Source organism: Phodopus roborovskii, unplaced genomic scaffold (genome assembly GCF_943737965.1).
Source record: "Phodopus roborovskii unplaced genomic scaffold, PHOROB, whole genome shotgun sequence".
In the NCBI taxonomy this organism is placed as follows: Eukaryota; Metazoa; Chordata; class Mammalia; order Rodentia; family Cricetidae; genus Phodopus; species Phodopus roborovskii.
The window spans coordinates 5,791,190-5,812,671 of NW_026126516.1; positions in this window are offsets into that span (position 1 = coordinate 5,791,190).

The window sequence follows — 21,482 nt, forward strand, 5'->3', positions numbered from 1 at the left end:
ATAAAACTTATCACACTACATTAGAAACAAAACCCCAATTTATCATCCAGACTCTGCAAACAAACATGCACACACATGTGCGCATGCACTTGCCCATGTGTACACACACAAAGAATGGAGTGGCACATAGGAGCTGACTTGTGGGGAATTAAAGAGCACAGGGCTTCAGGGCAAGCTTTGGGGCCTGTGGTCGTGGCATTTGTGACCAGGGAAGAGGTGGAGCTGAGGCTCGGTCTAGAGACAATTTTGAAAAGTGACCTGAGTTGCTCCCATGTGCTGACATCATGACCTCGGTCTTCCAGACTCCAGAACCACAAGAAATAAAATTTTGTTTATAAACCATCCATCCCCTGGTGCTTTGTTGCAGGAGCCAGGGCTAAAGCTTTACACAAGCACAAGGACGTGCTATGGTTAGCACAGTGCTCTGCCCAGGTCCCTTGGGAGGATACATCGGACAGTTCCCAGTACTTTTGTGAAATGCCTGAAGCTGTTCTAAAGAGAATAGGGTGGGGTTGGTGAGATGGCTCAGAAGGTAAAGGCACACAGTGTATAGCCTTGATACTAAACTCAATCCCTACCACCCACAGGTCACAGCTAGGGTTTGTATTTCTGTGAAGAGATACCATAACTACCACACCTCTTATAAAGGAAGACATTTAATTGGGGTGGCTTACAATTCAGAGGTTTAGTCCATTATCTTCATGGTGGCACATGGCAGCGTGCAGAGGACAAGGTGCTCGAGGGGCTGATAGTTCTACATCTTGCAGGCGACAGGAAGTAAACTGTCTCATTGGGTGTGTCTTGAACATCTGAGACCTCAAAGCCCACATCCACAGTTACACACTTCCTCCATCAAGAGCACACATGTGCTAACAAGGTCACACCTCCTGGTAGCACAAACTCCCTTTGGGGACCACTTTCTTTCAAACCACCACACCACATAAGAGTGGAAGGAGAGAGCCACTCCACAGGGTTGTCCTCCGACCCCGCCCAATTGTGTGCTCTGTTATGCATATTCCACACACATATATCATGCGTTTACATAAAATAGATATATTTTATTTATTTGCTACTTTGCCTGAAAGCAGTGACTACTTGCAGACCCTGAGCGCTTAGGGCTGGTACTGCCTGGCTCATCTTTGGTTTTTCTGGATGCAGCTTGGACCACCTCCATCCTAAATTCCATACAGTTGGTTTGCAAAACAAGAAGCAGAATCGGCAAGACCACGGTGATGCAGGAATGAGCTTCTGGAGGTCCCAGCTCAAGATCAGGCATCACTTCTGCTTTGGCCTGTGGAAGAAGCACCACTCCAAGGCAATTCAGCAGTGGTCTTCATTAGCTTGCGGCCAGCCCTGGGAGAGCACACACTCAGACTGTATTAGCCAGGGTTCTCTGAAGGACAGAACTTCACTCTTTCAAGAGTGGGCAAAGAAGGACTACTAGATTGGCTTACAGGCTGTGAATCCAGTAGTTTTTCAGTCCAGGAGGCTAGACGTCTCAGCAGTCTGGTGCTGAAGGTCTAGAGCCATGACTCTCAACCTGTTGTGACCCCCTAAGACTCTCAAAAAAAACCCCTAGATATTTACATTACAATTCAGAACAGTATCGATGTTACAGTTATAAAGTGGCAAGGGAAATAATTTTATGGTTGGGGGGGGTCACCACAGCGTGAGGAACTGTATGTACCAAAGGGCCACAGCATCAGGAAGGTTGAGAACTACAGGCCTAGAGGATTCCCAGAGAGCTACTGGTCTTCAGTGTTAGCTGGAACCCTGAAGAAATTGGCTCTGATGTTGGCGAATGAATGGCATGCTACAGGATAGATGATTTGCCAGGGTGAGTGCCAGCAGGCCGGCAAAAGGCAGTTTCCGTCTTCTGTATCCATTCACCTGGTGGCTGCACAGATTTAGGGTAGGTCTTCCTGTTTCGGATAACCTGATCAAGAAAATCCCTTGCAGGAGTGCCCAGCAGCTTGGGCTTTTGTTGATTCACGTGCAGTCGAGTTGACAACCACGAGTAGCTGTCACAGTGACCCAAAGTCGTCATAGAAAACACCTAACAGCAGTCACAGCCTGCAGCTCATCCCTGCATCACCGTGGCCTTGCTAATCCTGCTTCTTGCTTTGCAAACCAACTGAGTGGAATTTAGGATGGAGTTGGTCCACTCTGCATCCAGAAAAGCCAAAGATGAACCAGGCAGTGCTAGCCCCAAGCGCTCAGGGCCTGACAGTAGGCGCTGCTCCCCGGCAAAGCTGCCCCTTGCAAAGCTCCCCAACAAGGTTCTCCCACATCAGCTCAAGCCCCTCCCCACCTCCCAAGTGCTTGCAATGAGCTTTTGAGAGGACAGGCCAGCGTGTTGCCAGGTGAACAGGACAGTGTCAACACCATGTGATTGACTACACATCTGGCGCAGTCCATCCCAGTGGTGGGCGCCGGGTGCTTCCGGGAGCCAGGTTAGAGAAGGGAACTCGGAGGGACTTTCTGGAGCCCTGAACCCCCACCCCACCCCTGTACCCATGTCTAGAGGAGCCAAACCTCAGGTGAAGTTGGAGCAAGTGCCAGAGGTCACGAGTGAGACCCTGACGCCTCCCTCTCACGCCCCTTGTACTAGGAGGGAGTGTGTGTGTTGTATCTGTGTTCGTATTCCATCTTCTACTCTTAGGGAATCCATAAGAGGCCCTGCTATGGGCAGGAAAATCCACAAAGCTGATTCATTACCCTAAGTGACCCACCCCCACCCCAGAGCACAAGGTTAAGGGGAGACTCCCAAAGAGTGATGAGGTCAGAGAACACACCCAGAAAGGGCAGAGTGTGAGCCACCCCAGCAGGGGGCAGTGTGGCACTAGAAACAGTGGAAAGAGCCCCCAAAACTTCCCCACCTCTCCCTCACACCATAGGGTCTTTGTGAGGCCCAGTCTGTTCCAATATGGACCGCAGAAACCATGAGGTGACCTTCATGCTTTCTGTAGTTTGCATGGCCTCACAAGGAGTTGCTAACCTAGAGGGCCCCCACATATCAACCTGATGTCCCGTGAGCACTCGACAGCCCATCTAGGTAGGGGCTAAGCAGACCTACAGAGCTAGAGTCCGAACTGGGTATCACAGTCTTAATGTAGTGCCTGAACCTGTTTGGATAAGGACACAGAGACAGAAAAAGTGCACACGTCTGTGTTCGATGATTCCTCAAAGTTGTTACGCCCTCAGACCAGGAGTCAGGACAATAAGCCGAGCCCTCTCAGGAGGCCCCAAGCCCCTTAAGCTAAAATTGTCGTGACATTCATTCTAACAAGCTTCCCACAAGGACATCAACAGGGAATTTAGGCTTCTGGTTTGGCTTGACCAAATGGAAAGATCTGCTCAGTGGCTGCCAGCCACGGGAGTGGGGGAGGGAGGGGCTCTGAGCCGGGCATAGCTGTCTGTCTTCTGTGAAGGACGCCCATGCTCAGTAGCTCACACCAGACGCCCTAGCCCAGTCAAAAGGCTCTTCTAGGACCCTTCCCTCTGTCCTCTCACAGTCTTCTCCCATAAGACAAGGGCCTCAAAGGGCCAAGACAATATGTCCAGCCACTTTATAGGTTGAGGGCTACAGGTCAATCGGGCCATGTCCACGTGCGGCAGCTTCTCTCAGCTGTTGTGGAGGGAATGGCAAGCGCCTTCTAGGAGCCTGTCTGTATGTCTGCAACCCTCTAACAGACTCTCCGGGGCCTGGGATTAGATGTCACAGTTCTCATTCTTCCAAGAAGGCCAAGCCCAGGCTAACAGACACGGAGACCTCAACTGGCTGCTATGGCAACATATGACCCCCCCACCTGTATAATGGTGTGCCTTAACTAACCCTGGCATTTTCAGGGCTATATACTCTCCCCGACTCTCACCCACTCCCACCCAACCCACCCCCACCTCAATGTAACATGACCTCGTTTCCCCCTGGCCCCTAGGAGTCAGGAGCAGCAAGTGGGCATGGCTATGCTGTGAACTGCTCATCGGTTACATGGGCTGCAATCTCCCTGTTCCTCTGAAACCTATAAAAAGAAGGCAACCCCACTCTTCCATGTGGGCATGAACCCCCTCAGAGTTCCCGCCATACTGTTGCCTTCATGTTATAATTCTCCAGTGACTCCTCTTACCCCCAAAAGATGGTCCATCTCCATACCCTCTCTTGATCCCCGAACACAATCTTTCTAGATCGCCCTATGGCATTTGGGACCCCAGAACTCCGTGCACCTCCCTCTGGCCTAAGTGGGTTTGTGCATTTAATAGATCCCTGTCATAGGCGGCTACACACTTGGGCCCCAGGCAGTACCGATGAGCAATTGTCATGAGAGAAAGGGGACACTGAGTGGAGCTCAGGGGTACAATGTGAGTGGCTGTCCTAGGGAGCTTGGAGGAGGCATGGGGAGGCAGCCCCATGTCTATCTGCCCATCATCCTACCCTTTCCTCCACACAGCCCCCTGCCAGTCCTGAGTCAAGAAGGCCATAGAAATAAGAGGCCTCTGCGGCCACATAGAAGTACAGGGCTCATTGCACAGAGCATCCAGCCGAGGTCAGCCAGGGATGACATCGATCGGGCTATGCCTGTCTCCAACCACATGCCTGCCATGGGCTGCTTCTGTCCACAATCAGGGGCAGCAACCTTCCCTTGTCCTCCAGTGCCTGGGCTTGGCTTCCTATCCTAGCCCTGACCTTGGGCAGCAGACATATACTGTCTGCCAGCCTTGATCAGACATGTGCCTTGAGAGAATGGTGAAGGCTCTCCAAAAGACTCAGGTCCTATCCTTTGGGCCTGGCAATACATTGCCATCCATTCAACGGGAGATGTAGAGATGGACTCAGTTAAGGACCTAGGGATGAGAGGTGACCCTGGACTCTCCAGCAGTGACCTCGTGAGGTCAAGTGAACAACAAAATATATGATCCAAGGCAGAGGGCAGAGGCTGTGAGGAGGTGGCAGAGGCAGAGGAGTGAGGGGTAGTTAGGGGCTGTAGAAGGCAAGGAGCCCCCCCCGTCCTCCCCCCCCCCCGAGCTGCAGGAGAGCCCAGGCCAGCCTTGTCCTGAGCCTGACTCCTGCTACAAGAACTGTGAGATAATAGATGCCGACGGGTCACAGCACTAGCAAGGACCCACACTGGCTGTGAGGTGTCACTGGCTGCTTCCTTGCAAGTGCCAGGCAGAGTTCAGTCACTCACAAGGTCCCTGAAGAGGATTCGCCCACCTCTGTCTCCCTGCCCCTCCCTCTGGCCCCAGGATGACTGTGCTTCAGGAAGGCTGGGGGTAGTTAGTGTAGGGGTGACCTATGACTGTTCGGAAGAGACGGCAGCCAGTGGAAGCCATGTGGTAGAAATCAGAGTAATTGCATCCTGGCCCCTTTCCGGGCTTGCCCCCCCAACCCCCCCACCCCCGTGGAGGAGCCGGTGTGGCGGTGAATATATTAACTAAGCTCTGGCTCCCAGTCCTAGTCTCCAGAGCAGAGGCTGAGGTTAATCTCAGAAAACCTGTCAGCAGCCCACAAAGCAGGAAAAACAGAGGCACAATAGGGCGGCCTGGTCACCCTCACATGCCACCCTTTGTCTGGCTCGGGCCCCGCCCCCTGCCCCATTTCTCTGGGACCCTCTATAGTTCATCTTTCCTCCAGGAGGCTTGAGTCCAGGTCACACCACCAGTCATGAAGGAGGATCCTTGTGCCTTTCTGAGACTCCGTTCTCAGCTGTACAATGGATCGTGTACACAGGCTGGCACTTGCCACCTGCCTGGTCTTGAGTGACACGTGGGTGGAGTCAAAGGTAAATGCTAGCTTTCTTCCTTTGGCTGAACCAGCAAGTGAGGCTTTGGGAAAGCAGCTCACTTCCTACCTGTTCCTTAACTGCATGATGATGAGACTTGTACAGTGACAAAGCTTGCAACTGAAAACCACCACAGAGATGTCCCAAGAAATGTAGGAAGAAGCTGGGAAGTGGTGGCACTCGCCTTTAATCCCAGCACTCGGGGAGGCAGAGGCAGGTGGATCTCTGAGTTCAAGGTCACCCTGGTCTACAGAGTGAGAGTTCCAGGACAGCCAGGGCCACACAGAGAAACCTTGTCTGGAAAAGCAAAATGAAAGACAGGAGGGAGGAAGGGAGGAGAGAGGAAAGAAGGAAGGAAGGAAGGAAAGAAGGAAGGAAGGAAGGAAGGGAGGAAGGAAGGAAGGGGAGGGAAGGAAGGAAGGAAAGAAGGAAGGAAGGGGAAGGAAGGAAGGAAGGAAGGAAGGAAGGAAGGAAGGAAGGAAGGGGAAGGAAGGAAGGAAAGAAGGAAGGAAGGGGAAGGAAGGAAAGAAGGAAGGAAGGGGAAGGAAGGAAGGAAGGAAGGGAGGAAAGAAGGAAGGAAGGGGAAGGAAGGAAAGAAGGAAGGAAGGGGAAGGAAGGAAAGAAGGAAGGAAGGGGAAGGAAGGAAGGAAGGGGAAGGAAGGAAGAAAAAGAAAGAGGAAACGGAGGAGGGAGGGAAGTAGATTTCTGAGTCTCAAACTATGTTTGTGATCCCTGAGGTCCAATGATCCCCATGCAATCAACAAAAATGTCTTGACTGCCTACTGTGTGCTAAGCAGAGATTCAACTTACTGTACAAGTCTCTATTTTCATTCTTCATTTCCAATGGCGCAAGACGCGGCGCCAAGAACCTGCAGCCACAGCGTATGCTATAGGCATCAGCGCCGTGTGTGTGTGTGTGTGTGCGTGTGTGTGTGTGTGTGTGTGTGTGATCAGAACGCAGTTGAAGCTTTACTGAAAGCAACTGCTTCCCTCGGGGAGCCACTGCCATTATTAATTCAAGAACGTGATGAGAAAATGACTCCCCATCAGGAAGGTTGGACTTAGGGAAGGTATTCCCCTCGCTTGCATACTGTGAGTCTTTCCTGCTTGTGGATAAATAAGCCTTAAACCAGTGTGGTCCCTATTTCTGTACCAATCTAGGTGGCTTCTCAATTGAGTGACACAAACCAGGGTTTCTCTGGCCCACAAGCCCGGTTGCAAACACTCGGTGTGGAGACAAGAAATAAGCAGTTGTCATGAGAGCTGTGGAGGACTGGGCTGATTGACTTTGCTGAGTCTTTAAAGGAAGGAAGGCAGCCAGGAATGGGGGGGGGCAGGGAGCACCACACACCAAGGGGAGTTTTATCAATCAGATTATGGAGTGCTACATAAGAACCTGTCATTGAAACCCCAATCAGGCAAATGGCAACTGGCACTGAGAATACAAACTGGGGGGGGGGGTGACTTCAGAGTGCCATCACCACCTGCTATTTCCAGAGAAACTGACAGCCAGAAGCTGACATCCTGGTGTCTAGACACAGGAAAGGGAGAAGGGAGAGAGTTCCAGGGATGAGGGAGGGGGAAAAGCCCAAGGAATAGCCCAGAAGAACCCGGCGTTACTAAGAACAACACTGGAGGATAGAAAGAGCTGTTACTGAAGTGGCACACTCAAGGTGGCTTCTAGAAAGGATTGTGAGCCACCTGCTTTCCCGGCTCTCTGGTCACTGATTTGTAAGTGAAGTAAGGCAGTGAGGACAGGGACAGTGACACCTGTGGATCTCTAGTGCCACTCAGAAGAGCAACAGGTGTCCGTGTGGTATTCTACCTTGGTTTCTGTTGCTATGATACACTTGGACAAAAACAACTTGGCAGGGTTACTATGCTTACCATCCAAAGTTACAGTGTATCATACTGAGGGAGTCAAGGCAGACTGGGGAGGGCTAGTGACATCATATCCAAACGCCAAAAGGAATAATTGCATGCATTCCTCCTGCTCAGCTCAGGTTTTCCATCCCTACAGAGTCAGGGGTCCAAACCTAGGGGATGGTACCTCCCACATCCAGGGTAGAGTGTTCCACCTCCACCCAATTAAGAAAACCTCCCACAGACATGTCCACCGGCCAACCCAATCTAGACAGTCCCTCGCTGAGACTTTCTATTCAGATGGCTCTAAACTGCATCACTTTTGACAATTAAAACCAAGCATTGCATATGGTTGGTTAAGGTATTGAGGATCCACATGTAGAGTTAGGGACCAGGCAGGTTAAAGACTGACCTCCTGGAAGACTTTAGGGGTACCCTTTGCTGATACTGGATACCAGTCAGATTGTGGACACCAAGACAAATAGGATTTGGGGATTAAAGATGCAGATTAGTAGGCAGACTGCTTGTCTAGCAAGCATGAGGCCCTGAATAAGCCTGGTGTGCTGGTGCATGCCTGTCATTCCAGCAGTCAGAGCTGGGCCAGAAAGATCAGGAGTTCAAGGCCATCCTCAGTGTGATTGCAAGTTGGAGGCCAGCCTGAGATACATGAGACAGTCTTATAATAATAATACTAATACTACTACTACTAATAATAATAATAATATAGTGCTAGAGAGAAGGCTTGGCATTTAGGAGCACATACTGTTCTTGCAGAGAGTCAGAGTTCAGTTCCCAAAACCACAACAAACAGTTCACAACCAACTGTAACTAAAGCACCATGAGACCTGATGCCCTCTTCTGGCCTCTGTAAATACCCACCCAGAGACACATACACATAATTAAAAATTAAAAGAAGATCTTTTTTAAAAAAAATTAAATAAAAAATAAAAATTAAATAAAGATAAGGGTCTTAGGAAAGCTTTTTAAAATCCAAATCAGTACCCCCAAAAATAAACCCCATGATTGATAAATATTAAAATTTTAAATAATACAAAGAAGCGTTTGGCAGCAGGCGGGGGCATGGCAGGCTCTGGATGAGTGGCAAGGCTCATCTGGAACAGTGGTACCTGCCTCCTACCAGAGCACTCACCAGCTGGGAGGACCCAGCACACGGGACTCTTGCCTCCTAGGATTCAAGAAGGTTTGTTTCACGAAAACTAGAAAAGAACATTTCTTGGTGAGATTGACATCTTAAAAAAAAAAAAAAATGAGGTATAGGGCAGCTGGAGAGATGGCTCAGTGGTTAAGAGTACTGACTGCTCTTCCACAGGACCTAAGTTCAGTTCCCAGCACCCACATTGGGTGGCTCACAGCTGTCTATAACTCCAGCTCCAGAAGATCTGACACCCTCCCCTGCCATGTGTTGGTTTTGCACAAATGTGGGGTGTGTGTGTGATCTTTAATTTTTTTGTTAGAAGGCTTAAATTCACATGACAATGAATGAACCATGAAAGGCATCAAAATAAAAATGAAACTCAGTAGAAATCGTTAAATGTGTAAAAATATGCAAAAAACATAACCTCACAACATTTTCAGTAGCATTACTAATCAGAGGGGGAAACCAATCTGGAAATGAGTTTGAACAACCATTCTCTTTTTGTTTGTTTGTTTGTTTTTCAAGACAGGGTTTCTCTGTGTAGTCCTGGCTATCTTGGAACTCACTCTGTAGAACAGGCTGGCCTTGAACTCAGAGACCTGCCTGCTTCTGACTCCCAAGTGTTGGTATCAAAGACCTGTGCCTCCACCGCCCAGCTCTGAACAACAATTCTTAACATAAAACAAGCAGGAATTTTAAATCTTTCACAAACTGTCAGACAGTAACAGAACCCAACTTTTAGGTTTTAAATATAGCATAGACAGCATTTGCTGAGGTTGAATCATAACACAATTATCTACTGAAAGTAATTCTTTTCTCTCTCATGGGCCCTGTTTTCATTTCCTGGCATCTTCTCTCTCCCTGGCTCCCAGGAAGAAACGCACATAAAACATTGAGAAGTTCAGATTCGAATATGAGAGAGATGACGTGTGTCTTTCTGAGATGGAGTAGTTTCACTCACTGTTTTTTCCTATTTCATCCATTTCCCTCTGCACATTTCATAATTTCATTTTTCTTAATGGCTGAATAAAAGTTCATCGTGGAGTTTTGGGGGGGGAGGGGAGGATTTATTTCATCCTACAGGCTGTAATCTGACATCAAGCAAAACAAAGTCAGGAACCTGAAACAGAAACCATGGAAGAATGCTTCTTGCTGGCTTGCTTCCTCTGTGAGGTAGGGGAGAGACTCTCTGAAAATCCCCCATTGTTGGTACTGTCCCTGCTAGGTAAGCCTGCGCAGCACGGGAAAGAGAGCTGTACAAGCCAAGGGAAGCTACAAGCCAAGGGAAGCTACAAGCCAAGGGAAGCGAGCCCATAGCCGCATTCCTCCACAGTCTCTGCTGTGCCTGAGCGTTCCTGCCTTGGCTTTGCTTACCGGTGTGGACTGCACCCCATTTACTTACTTTGGGCCAGTGTTTTGTCACAGCAAAGAGGAGCCAGACTAGACCAATTTAAAAAGACATGCAGACATTTAACTCCAGTTTCTCTAGTAAAACTTAACAAAACCAATTATCCTTGACCCACATTCCTCTTCAGTTAAAGGATAATTGATTTCTTCCCTTTTACAGAAAAACTATATGAAGGAGCTGGTGTCTTCGATTTATTCCCCCTATTCATTTTTTTAGAAGTATTGTGCGTATTATGTGGTGTGTGTGTGTGTGTGTGCACGCATGTAGTGTGTTATGTATGTGGTGTGTGCGTGTATGTGATGTATATGTAATGTATGTGTAGTATATGTACCCACATTTGGTCTTACTGTGCGCCAGATGCTCAAGCAGGGTGTACTAAAATGAGAAGCTAGAACAAAGCAGGCCATGATTGATGTCAACACACAGTGTGACAGCACAGAAGTGGGCAGAGCAGAATGCAGGCCGCGCCCACTGTCTAGGCTACTCCGCCTCTCTGCAGAACCCCATGCTCTGTTTGGATTTATGCTGGTTTTGTAGTTGTTCATTGTTTTGTTTTGCTTTTTTCTTGTGGTTTGTTGTAATGTTCAAAAATACTTACCTGAAAGGCTTGAGACCAGACATGTTCCAGGAATATCTGCCTTTACTTCTGAGATGCCTTCAGGAGTGTAAACAGGCAATCCATGTGTGGCTCATCTACCCTGCAAGCACAGCGGGGAATTCTAGACAGGGCTGGCAGCATGACCGTGTTTTGACTGCAACCCATCCTGGGAGGTCAAGTGGGGAATTTTCTGCTCATTGTAGTAAGTCAGTGCTCAAAAGCTCCAGGTTGGGGCTAGAGGGAAAACTCATCCATTAAGAGCTTCAACAGATGACCTCCAAAAGCACAAAAATGTCAAGATTGTTGTCACATGCAATAAAGAGAAAACTGGTCTCTTAAGGTGTGCTTATGTAGATCTAAATTAGCCTATGAACTTGTTCAGAATTGTGCTGGAATGATGACTCAGTCAGTAAGCACAAGACCCTGACTGAATTCAATCCCCAAACCCACATCCAGAAGCCGGGCATGGTGGCAGGTGCTTACTAGTCTACTTTACGAGTTCCATGCAAAGTGAAATAGCCTGTCTCAGGTAGAAAAAGAGGGGAGAGGCGGGGGTGGGGGGGTGGGGGTGGCAGGTGGCTCATCAATTAAGAGCACTGGCTGCTCTTCCAGAGGACCTGGGTTTGATTCCCAGAATCCACATGGCAACTCTCAACTGTAACTCCAGGTCCTTGGTATCTGATGCCCTCTTCTGGCCTCTTAAGGCACTGCGTGCACATGGTGCATATGTGTGCAGGCAAAACATCCATACACAGAAAAAAAAAAAAAGTCTTTCAAAAAATAAAGAAAGCAAGCTAAACCAGGTGAGTACCAAGGCCAGCACAGACTACGGACTACACCAAGGTCCTATCTGAAAAACAGACAAACAAACACAAATAAACCACAACAAAAAACTCAACCAATGTAGAAATTAAGACAAACAGAGATCCAGGAATACATACATGCTATATAAAAGATCTTGGGAAGGTAACAATTTGCCACCTAAGGAGAGAGGCCTTGGAAGACAGGGGCCTTGCCTCCATCCTCCAGGACTAGGTGCAAATGAATATCTGCTTGTTTATACTGCCCAGCCCAGCCCTATGCTAAAAATAAAAATCCCAAGTCCAAGCCCCCAGTCTCCACTGCCATTTTGAGTTAGGATAGTCCCTGGCCTGCCCCACAGCTACAAGCAGGCCCCTCTTAAGTCTGACCAGAGCCTCTAGGTGGAGAACACTACTGCTCTGGTGGTCTGTCTGCCTCTTGGAGGAGGAACATCTGGGCAAGGAGGGAGCTCAGTACTGAGGACCAGCAGTCTTCCTAAGGCTACAGGGCCTTACACAGTGCTGCCTGGGGAGGGTTAACCATGCAAATATTACCTTGCCTTATTAGGAGCGTCTACATGCCTTAAGAATGCTCTGTTGCAATTTTCCAACCCCAAATCTGCCCAAGCAAACTGAGCAGAGCTCAATAAACAATTACACGGGTTTGATGGACTTGAATCAACCACGCCTAAAAATAAAAACAAAAAAACGCTGCACTAGCTCCCAGGGAGTTGGGGGGAGGAGGGGTGGTTAGGTTTTGACCCGTGTCAGAGAGATGTGTACAATTCACACATAAAGCTGAGAAGGAAGAAAAAAAAAAAGCCTATTATCCCATCCCAGTGTCTTCCTAGCTTTATTAGAGTCTTTAGGGCAAGAAAGTCTGGTGGGAGCTGGATCAAAGAAACCCAGAGCTGCCTCTCACTGCCATTGTCTCTGTAATTGGGTCACGGTGTCTTTGATGTCATCAATAGACAAGAGTTGGCCAGCACTCAGGAAGCAAGGGCAGGTAGATCTCTGTGAGTTTGAGGTCAGCCTGGCCCACATAACAAGTTCCAGGCCAGCCAGGCCTTTAAGACCTTGTCTCAGAAAGAAGAAATCGGGGAGGGGGCTGGCTCAACCATTAAAGTGTGAGATGCATAAGGCTGAGGGCATGAATTCAGATCTGGGCCCCCATGGTCTTAGTTGCCAAAGCCTGTAATGCCAGCACTGGGGAGGTAGAGACCAGAGGCTCTTTGGGGCTTGCTGGGCAGCTAGTACAATAGAATAGGCAGGATCCAGACTCAATGAGAGACCCCCCCACACACACACACCAAACAATTATAAGTGCACATTCTACTCAGATGTCCATGTGGCCAGGTGGAAACAGCATGGGAAAAAAAAAATGTTACAGAGACAAAAAGAGTGGGAAAAAATTTAGAACCAAGGAAATTCAAATTTACTATTGCAATCAGCCAGACAGAAAGAAGACACGCCTGTGTCCTCAGCCTCACAACAGTGAGCCCCAAAGAAATGGAACTGTACCCAAGAATCTCATGCTGGGAGAAGGAAAAGCCCCCAGCCCAAAGGGACCTTGGCCTTTTGGAAGGAGACTGCATGGAGTTCTAAGAGCAAGTCAGACTGCCTCACAGGATGAGGGCAGCTCAGAGGTGGGTGGGGCCCAACCTTGACAGGAGCTGTCCAGATGTGCACATTTCTGGCCCTGCTTAAACTCCAGTCTCATCCCAGGACCCCTGAAGATGGACTTAGGTGATTCGCTGGATCTCTGTCCCTCTTCCCAATATGGAGAGGTTTAACAAGCCTGTTTTTTTTGCTCTCCACTAATTTTCCCTCTTGACTAGATTATTGAGGATGGGTGGGCAGACCCAGACTGAGGCATGGGTTGTTAGCTCCAAGTTTGTAAATAACATATCAGAGTTTCACATCATAGCCCCTCCCCCTAGGGCTCAAGGATCATTGAAGAGAGAACAGGAAGATAGTTAGAGCCAGAGGGCAGAAGGGACTCCTGGAAAAAGCAGTGTCTTCAGGGTGTCACAGGACTGCTACACTCAGGAGTCAACAGCTGTGATTGACTGCACAAGACCTACATGAGATCAGGCCAGTCAACACGCCAGCTCTGGTGGGGGAGGGGCAGAGGGGTCCCACGCCTAGGTGAGGACCTATTGGCAGCTGGTGGCTCCTAAAAAAGAAGAGTCAGTTTTCTTCAGGTTGTGGCCCTCATTGAATCTTTCTTTTCTTTTTTTTTTTTTTTTTTTTTTTTTTTTTTTTTTTTTTTTTGGTTTTTTGAGACAAGGTTTCTCTGTGTGGCTTTGGAGGCTGTCCTAGAACTTGCTCTGTAGACCAGGCTGGCCTCGAACTCACAGAGATCAGCCTGCCTCTGCCTCCTGAGTGCTGGGATTAAAGGCTTGTGCCACAAACACCCAGCTCATTGAATCTTTCTTAAAGAGACATGAAAGTAGGAAAGAGTCATAGAAGGATCCAGGACAAGCTGGAGGGAAATGGGAGTAAATATAATTAAAATTCTTTATAGATATGTATGAGGTTCTCAGATAATTAATAAAAATGTAATAAATAAATAAACTCCACCCATAAAACATCAGACAATATGAAAAAAATAATACTAAGCAAGAGTCAATAAATATGATGAGTAGTAAGAATCTCAAACTCTCTGAGTGGTGGTGGCGCACACCTTTAATCCCCGCACTTGGGAGAAAGAGGCAGGTGGATCTCTGAGTTCGAGGCCAGCCTGATCTACAGAGCAAATTCCAGGACAGACTCCAAAGCTACACAAAGAAATCAAGAACCAAAATAAATAAATAAATATTTTTAAAAAGAAGAAGAAGAAAAGAGAAGAAAAATCTTTACTTCGGTGAAGAAAAATTAAGGCATGGAATCCCACATAATTATAAAATAAACATGCTACAGATGCCCTGGGGGGTCAAAGAAGGCATCATACTTGATGGGGGAAGACAACAAATGAAAGCAGAAACCATATACACTTGGCACATAAATGGAAAATTCCCCCAAAATGAAGAATGAAATCTTGTCAACTGCAGGAGAACATGCAGAGCTGAGGTCACAATTTTAAGTTCAGAAACAACAACAAAAAACCAGGATGAAAAGCTCACACACTGGAAGCTAGCCTTAAAAATAATATCCTGAAAGCAGTAGAGAAGCTGCCCCCGCAGGGTGGGTGGATCATAGCCAGGAAGGGAGGACAGAGTCAAAGAAGATAATACAGAGATGAGCGTTTGGGGAAGTCATAATGAAGCCCTCTGCAGTGGGTATTTACATGTATCATCAATAGGCATCCATACGTATCATTTCCCAGTGCTGAGAAGCTTAGTCTCTCTATTGAGATGCTACCCATTACTGAAAGAGATCTAAGTGGGGCATTTGCTGATATGAAGACGCACTCCAGAGCTGAAGTTAGTCGTGTGGTATCAGCATAGAGGAGAATGAATAGGGCCGGAGGCTGTAGCTCAGGGATGGAATGCTTGCCTAGCATGTGCAAGACCCTTGGTTCAAGTCCCAGCACCGCAAAAAGGCAGGAAGTAAACAATTAGGTCAGTGGGACGTAACTGCAGTGTATCGAAGGGCATCTGGCCTTTAAAACTATCTGCTCCCACCTGGAACCTCCAACCTTATTTAAATGTGACCTTATTTAAAACAGGGTCTTTTCTGGGATCAGAACAGATTGGAATTAGGGTAGCTCTAAATCCGATGGCTGGTTTCTAATGGCTGGTTCTTACAGGTGTTAACTACACAAGACTCAGGGACGACAACCATGAAAGACTTGAGGCAGGCTAGAGTGAAGCAGCTACACACCCAGGAACGCCTGGGCTAAGACAGGAAGGAAAAAGTCTCACCATGAGCTTTTGGAGGGGACAAGGCTGGCCACCACCTGGTTTAGGGACCTCTATGGTTTTCAGCTGCCCAAACCGTGTTGACTTGTTGGAGTGGAGTCTTCAACTTCTCCACTTGTGAGCCCTTCATATTTGGGAACTATCTACCTGGTCCTGGGGATACAAGTGAATAAAACAGATACACAGATAAAGCACTTATGGTAACAGGCCATGACGAAATTTATTTAGCAATGATTATTTAGAATACATATAACTTTACCATCTATTGATGCCCAGAGCAAATCTGCACACTAATGAGCTGGAATGCTCATTGATTTTTACATAAAGAGTTAGATCTTGGCTGAAGATTTGGTACTACAAGGCGCAGAGGATGTTCAACGCTGTTCAGCAATGATTCATTCGTTATTTTCAAAGTCATCAATGCTGAGGACATCCCTTCCCATAAATACACAGTACAAAAATGGCAGAAAAAAAATAGTTTCAGGATTCATTGGAAAAGTATGCCAACCCCAAGCCAAAGTTCATTCAAAGTTTTGTTGTTGTTTGTTTTTAATAAAATTCAAAGCCAGGCAGGTGGTTCCCACCTTTAGTCCCAGCACTTAGAAGGCAGAGGCAGGCGGGTCTCTCCCTGGTCCACAGAGAGAGTTCTAGGACAGCCAGAACCACACAGAGAAACCCTGTCTGAAAATAGATAAATTAAATAATATAAAATAAAAAATTCAAAATAGCAACTCAAATAGTTATTTTTAAAACATTCTAGCACAAGGCAATCTAAAGATAGACTAATGTGTTACTTTCGTGCAGAGGTATAGTGGTAGGGAAATCTCAGAATGGTTTCTGTAATTAAATTAATCATTAACTTTCCACAAGAGCGGAAAACTTTGCCACACAGTGACGACATGATTCACAGCATACAGTAATCTCAGATGTGATTCGGAGTAGTGCAAAGGGGGCTCAATGGTGATGCACAGTGTGCAGAGCCTCTGGTGCGATGCCACAAGAAATCTTTTCAAACGGTGGTGGAGCGACCTTCTATTTAAGGTAAGAAAATGAACCCTCAGCCATCAGTGGCATAAATGCATTTATTTTAAATGAATCATAGAGCTAAAAGCTAAGATCATAAAACTTCAGAAAAGATCAGGATCTATTTTATGAGCCTGTACTGAACAAAAAATGTAAGACGTGGGGGGGGGGAAGCACTAAACATCAAAAAGATGTATTGTATTTCATGCAAATGCAGACTTTTAGCTCTTCAAAAGGTACCATCAAGGTCTGCAGAGATGGCTCAGCAGACAAAGGTGCCTGCTTGTCAAGCCTGATGACCCGAGTTCAACTTGCGAGATCTGCGCAGTGGAAGGAGAGAATTCCTGAGAGCTGTCCTCTGACCTCCACGTGCATGCCATGGCATGAGCACACCTCCCTCAACCCCCACACCCTCCACAAAATAAATGGATATGTAAAAACAAAATTAAAGATGCCCTTACGGAAAAGGAATTTGCAAGAGAAATATCTATACCTACATCTAGCAAAGTATTTGTGTCCAGACTATACTAAGGACTCAAATGTACTCAATACTAGACAGGGAAGGGGATGGAAAGATGGTTCAGCAGGCGCAGCTCTTGCAGAGGACTCAGGTTTGGTTCCCCAGCCCCAGCTTTGGGCAGCTCACAGCTGCCTGTATCGCCAGCTCCATGGAGACCCGGTGGCTCTCATTTGCATCATGCCTATGCACACACTCATGAGCACACGCTCCCCCACACATGCAAGTGCAATCACACACACAAAACTCAAGATGACACAAAAACTTCAAAAGGTCAGCAGTGACATGTGTACCTCCCCGATTCCCTGGGATAGAAGAGGTGTGCAGTAAGCACGCATGAGCCCTTACTGCTGCTATCTCTTTCCAGGGACATGCATCTACCTTTTAAAGCAGACTTCAGACTGCAGGCTGGACTGTCACGTTTCACCCAGGAGGTCTGAAACCCCTGCTAGGTAAGTAGTTCACCACACAAATTCTGTCTGTGGGTATATGCTTATCCAGTGTTTGATGGGAGGCAGCAAATCCCAGACTCTGGGAGGAAGTGCAAACAGGTATCACTTTTAATGGGCCATCACAAACATCTAGAGTCTAGACAGAAGTAAAGGACTGTGGTCATTTTTGCAGTAAAGGACTGTGGTCATTTTTGCAGTAAAGGACTGTGGTCATTTTTGCAGTCCACTCTTTATCCACACGCCACCACTCCCACTCTGTGTCAAGGTCCAGAGAAGTTGAGTAATTCTTCTAAGGCCACACAGGCAGCAAACGGCACAGCTGCTGGATGCAGGTTCAAACAGCTCCCACAACAGAATCTCAATTCTAATCTCCAGGCATTTCCAATATTTTACGATGTGTAATTCACTCTTTTCCCTACAATTTTACAGCCTGGGAAGCCGAGAACATGATGAAACAGGAAGCCCACAAGCAGCGGATACTTGTGAGGCGATTCCAAATGTGACCTCATTTCTAAACAGAACAGAAATCCATGGCCTTTGGGCAGAGGGGGCTGAAAATGTCCCCAGGATATCTTACCCTCAGATCCGCAGTGGCTCAGTTCTTCAGAAAACAAAGAGCATGAAAACGCCATGCAGGGCATTCCCTAAGAACTGATGGGGATTCAGGTTCCTCTATAGACCCAGCAGGACATGTGTGGTAGCCATGGAAGTTTCTAGAAAGAGGGAGAGAGGAGGAGGAGAAAGCCTTCTCTACCCAGGCTGAACAGTCAGGCAACCAGTTCCTTTACTATTATCCCAAGACTCAGTAAGCGGATACAACCTCCTCCTCCTCCACCATGTCTAGGAACGTTATCAGGATGTTGCCAAAAGCAAGTCAACTTGGAGCTGTGACGGGTGTCAGACATACGAGGTTGACCGTCACCAAGGGAGCTTTATTATTCCTGAGATCGCAGTAGGGCAGGGCGTAGGCACAGTGTGGACGTGAGAAATGGTCACATATACATTGACAAAGGGAGGAAGTGACCGCAGAGCCCTGGACGTGGCTGCAGCTGGCAGTGCTGGTCTGTAACCAGAGCTATGGAATGTCATCTGCAAATTTGAATGAGTCTGTCTCTCTTTCCAAAGGAAATGGCGTGGACCTCAAGCTTGCCCAGTCACAGCACCAACCTGCAGATCTTGGGAACCCTCCACCTGCCTGTGGAGAGAGCCTGACGCTACCGTCGACCTTGGGTGTTTGAACATGAGTAACTGGCACTCAGGCGTGGACACTGTGGGCTTGCAGGTGCTCAGGGCTTCCCACTGTCTCTCAATTGGACAGGATAGAGAATATTTGGGAAGGAAGACACACTCTTCTTGGCACATGAAGAGTTATCAAGGGTAATTTGTTTCTCAGTGTACTGGGAGAGATAAGCCAGGCAGTTACAGAAAAACACAGGTGGCTCTGACACCCCCCCCCCCCGTCCTGTAGATAACTCCTGTTCTAGAAGCTTCCCTGTTACTGTGATAAAGCACAGACCAAAAGCAACTTCAGGGGAAAATGTTTATTTCATCTTGCGGTTCTAAGTGATAGCCCACCATTGAAGGAAGCCAAGACAGGAATCTGGACGCAGGAATGCACTCACTGGCTTGCTCAGCTAGCATTCCCCTGTAGTCCAGGCCCATCTGCCTAGGGATGGTACCACCTATTGTGGCCTTGGCCCTCCTAATCAATCAGCAATTAAGAAAATGTCTCAGCCAGGCAATGATGGTACAAGTTTTTAATCCCAGCACTTGGGAGACAGAGGCAGGTAGATCTCTGATAGTTTGAGGCCAGCCTGCTCTACAGAGCAAGTTCCAGGACAGCCAGGGCTGTTATGCAGAGAAACCTTGTCTCAAAAAATAAAAAAGAAGAAAGGAAGAGAGGGATGGAGGGAAGGAGAGAAGGAGGGAGGGAGGGAGGAAGGGAGGGAGGGAGGGAGGGAGGGAGGGAGAGAGGGAGAGAGGGAGGGAGGGAGGGAGGGAAGGAGGGAATGTATAGACATGACCACAGGCCAATCTGATTTGGGCAGTTCTTCAGTTGAGGTTCTGATTTCCCCAGTGATAAATGAACACAAACTAAGCAGATCACTCCTGAGGCCCTACTGCGACAGATATCTGTCACCATGGGTGAGACTAATGTCGGGCACTAGAGGAGCAGATGGGGCAGCAGTCTAAAGTGGCAGGGGGTGTTAGGCAGACTTACGGTCTTAAGTTTACACCATATATAAATGGAAGTGTCTCAGACAAGGGCACCATGCTGCAAAGCTAAGCTTACATGACTTCTCTGGGTGCTAAGAACAGGCTTTCAGGTTACACAGAAAGCTTGGTGTTTGGATGTAGATGCTGGGTTTCCATGCTGGCATCCTGACCTTGGTCCCTGACACCCATGATCCTTAGTTTCCTGTTGCACGGATACTATAAACCCAGAGACAGATATTGCAGTCCAAGCTGAAGGTCAGAAAAGCAAAGCAGCCAACCACTAGGGAGATCTTACCTCTACCAAGGCTGGGGAGATCCTGTTCTCAACATGAGAGAAGACTATTTGCCAGGTCTGAGACCCTGATCCTGTCTTATATACCTCTCTAGTGCTGGGATTAAAGGTGTACACCACCACACCCAGCCTCTGTAGCTAAGTAGTGTGGCTGCTGGTATTAAAGATGTGTACCACCACTGCCTGGCCTCTATGACTGTGGCTAGCTAGCTTTGCATTCTGATCTCCAGGCAAGCTTTATTAGATCGTAAATAATATATCATCACAGTTTCCTCTGTCAAAGGAGAGTATCAAATAGACACGGGCCCCAGGCAACCCTCAGGTCCAACTTCATTGTGTGGTTACTGCTTCCCCTTTAGAGATAATAAAACTTAGGACACCCCAGGTTCACACAGTGTTGTGGACTTGCTTTTTTCAAGTCAGTGTGGTGCTGGAAGAATACGCATCCAGGTCCACATCCCTTTCTCAGCACCCCGAACTGGAATTCCTGGGGATGCATCACAGACAGCAGGACAGATTGCCCTGCCCCAAGCATGGTTCCCCATAAAATCTGACACGGACAAGAGGCCCCGGCAGACTTTATTTATAATAGGCCTGTGATCTGCTTCAGGACTGTTAGTGAATCCCTGTGCAGCAGCTCCCTAGTGTGTGTGTGTGGGGGGGGTGAATGGAGGGTCACAGAGTATGTGGAACATATGTGTTTTTTCTCCTTATAATCTGGGAAGTTTTGAGTGCTGGGATAAATTCCCAGGGAATTTTCTGAGAAGGGGTTCTATCTCCCTGTTAAGGAAAAAAAAATGCAATTATTGTCTCTAAATAGCATCTTTGAGATTATTTATGACCTTGGCCCTCCTAATCAATTAGCAATTGAAAGAGCCCCTTCTACTGTCTCTCTCTGGTAGGCATCTTCTAATAGGTGTTTGGAACCTACTAGAACCAAAACCACGTTGCTTAAGTCATAGACACACATTTAGCTGGCTTTAGGGCCTCAAAGGAGGTCTGTGTCTGTGGCAGACCTACCTTTCTGGTCCCCATTTGGCCCTGTGGAGACCAGAGAGCCTGGCAGCCCCTCCTCACCCTTGAGCTGCTGTCTCATTTGTGGGGTGAAAATGTGGGGCTCTGAATCAGAACAAAATTCAAAACAACCCAGAGGAAAAATACCATTGAAGGTACTAACATAGAAAAGTTATCACCGCTGTCCTTTCTCTAGGGGTTTGTTCTCAACTATTAATAAATGCGGGGGAGTCAAATGGTAAGTCACTGGCCAGCGATAGAAAGTGAGGCATGAGTCTCATGCATCCTAAACACATGCTCACTAAGCCACACCCCACTTCCAGTTTCAAATGAAAATGTAAAGACGTTGAGTTTGTAAGTGGACCGGTAGAAGCTATGCAATTGTCACTTGAAATGACAACACTTGGGGTGAGTTCTCCAGCTGAGTCTCCTGATAGTTCAGTCAGTGGCGGCAGCATCTCACACACTCTCATGCACAGACACTGGTCATCTGTGCTCA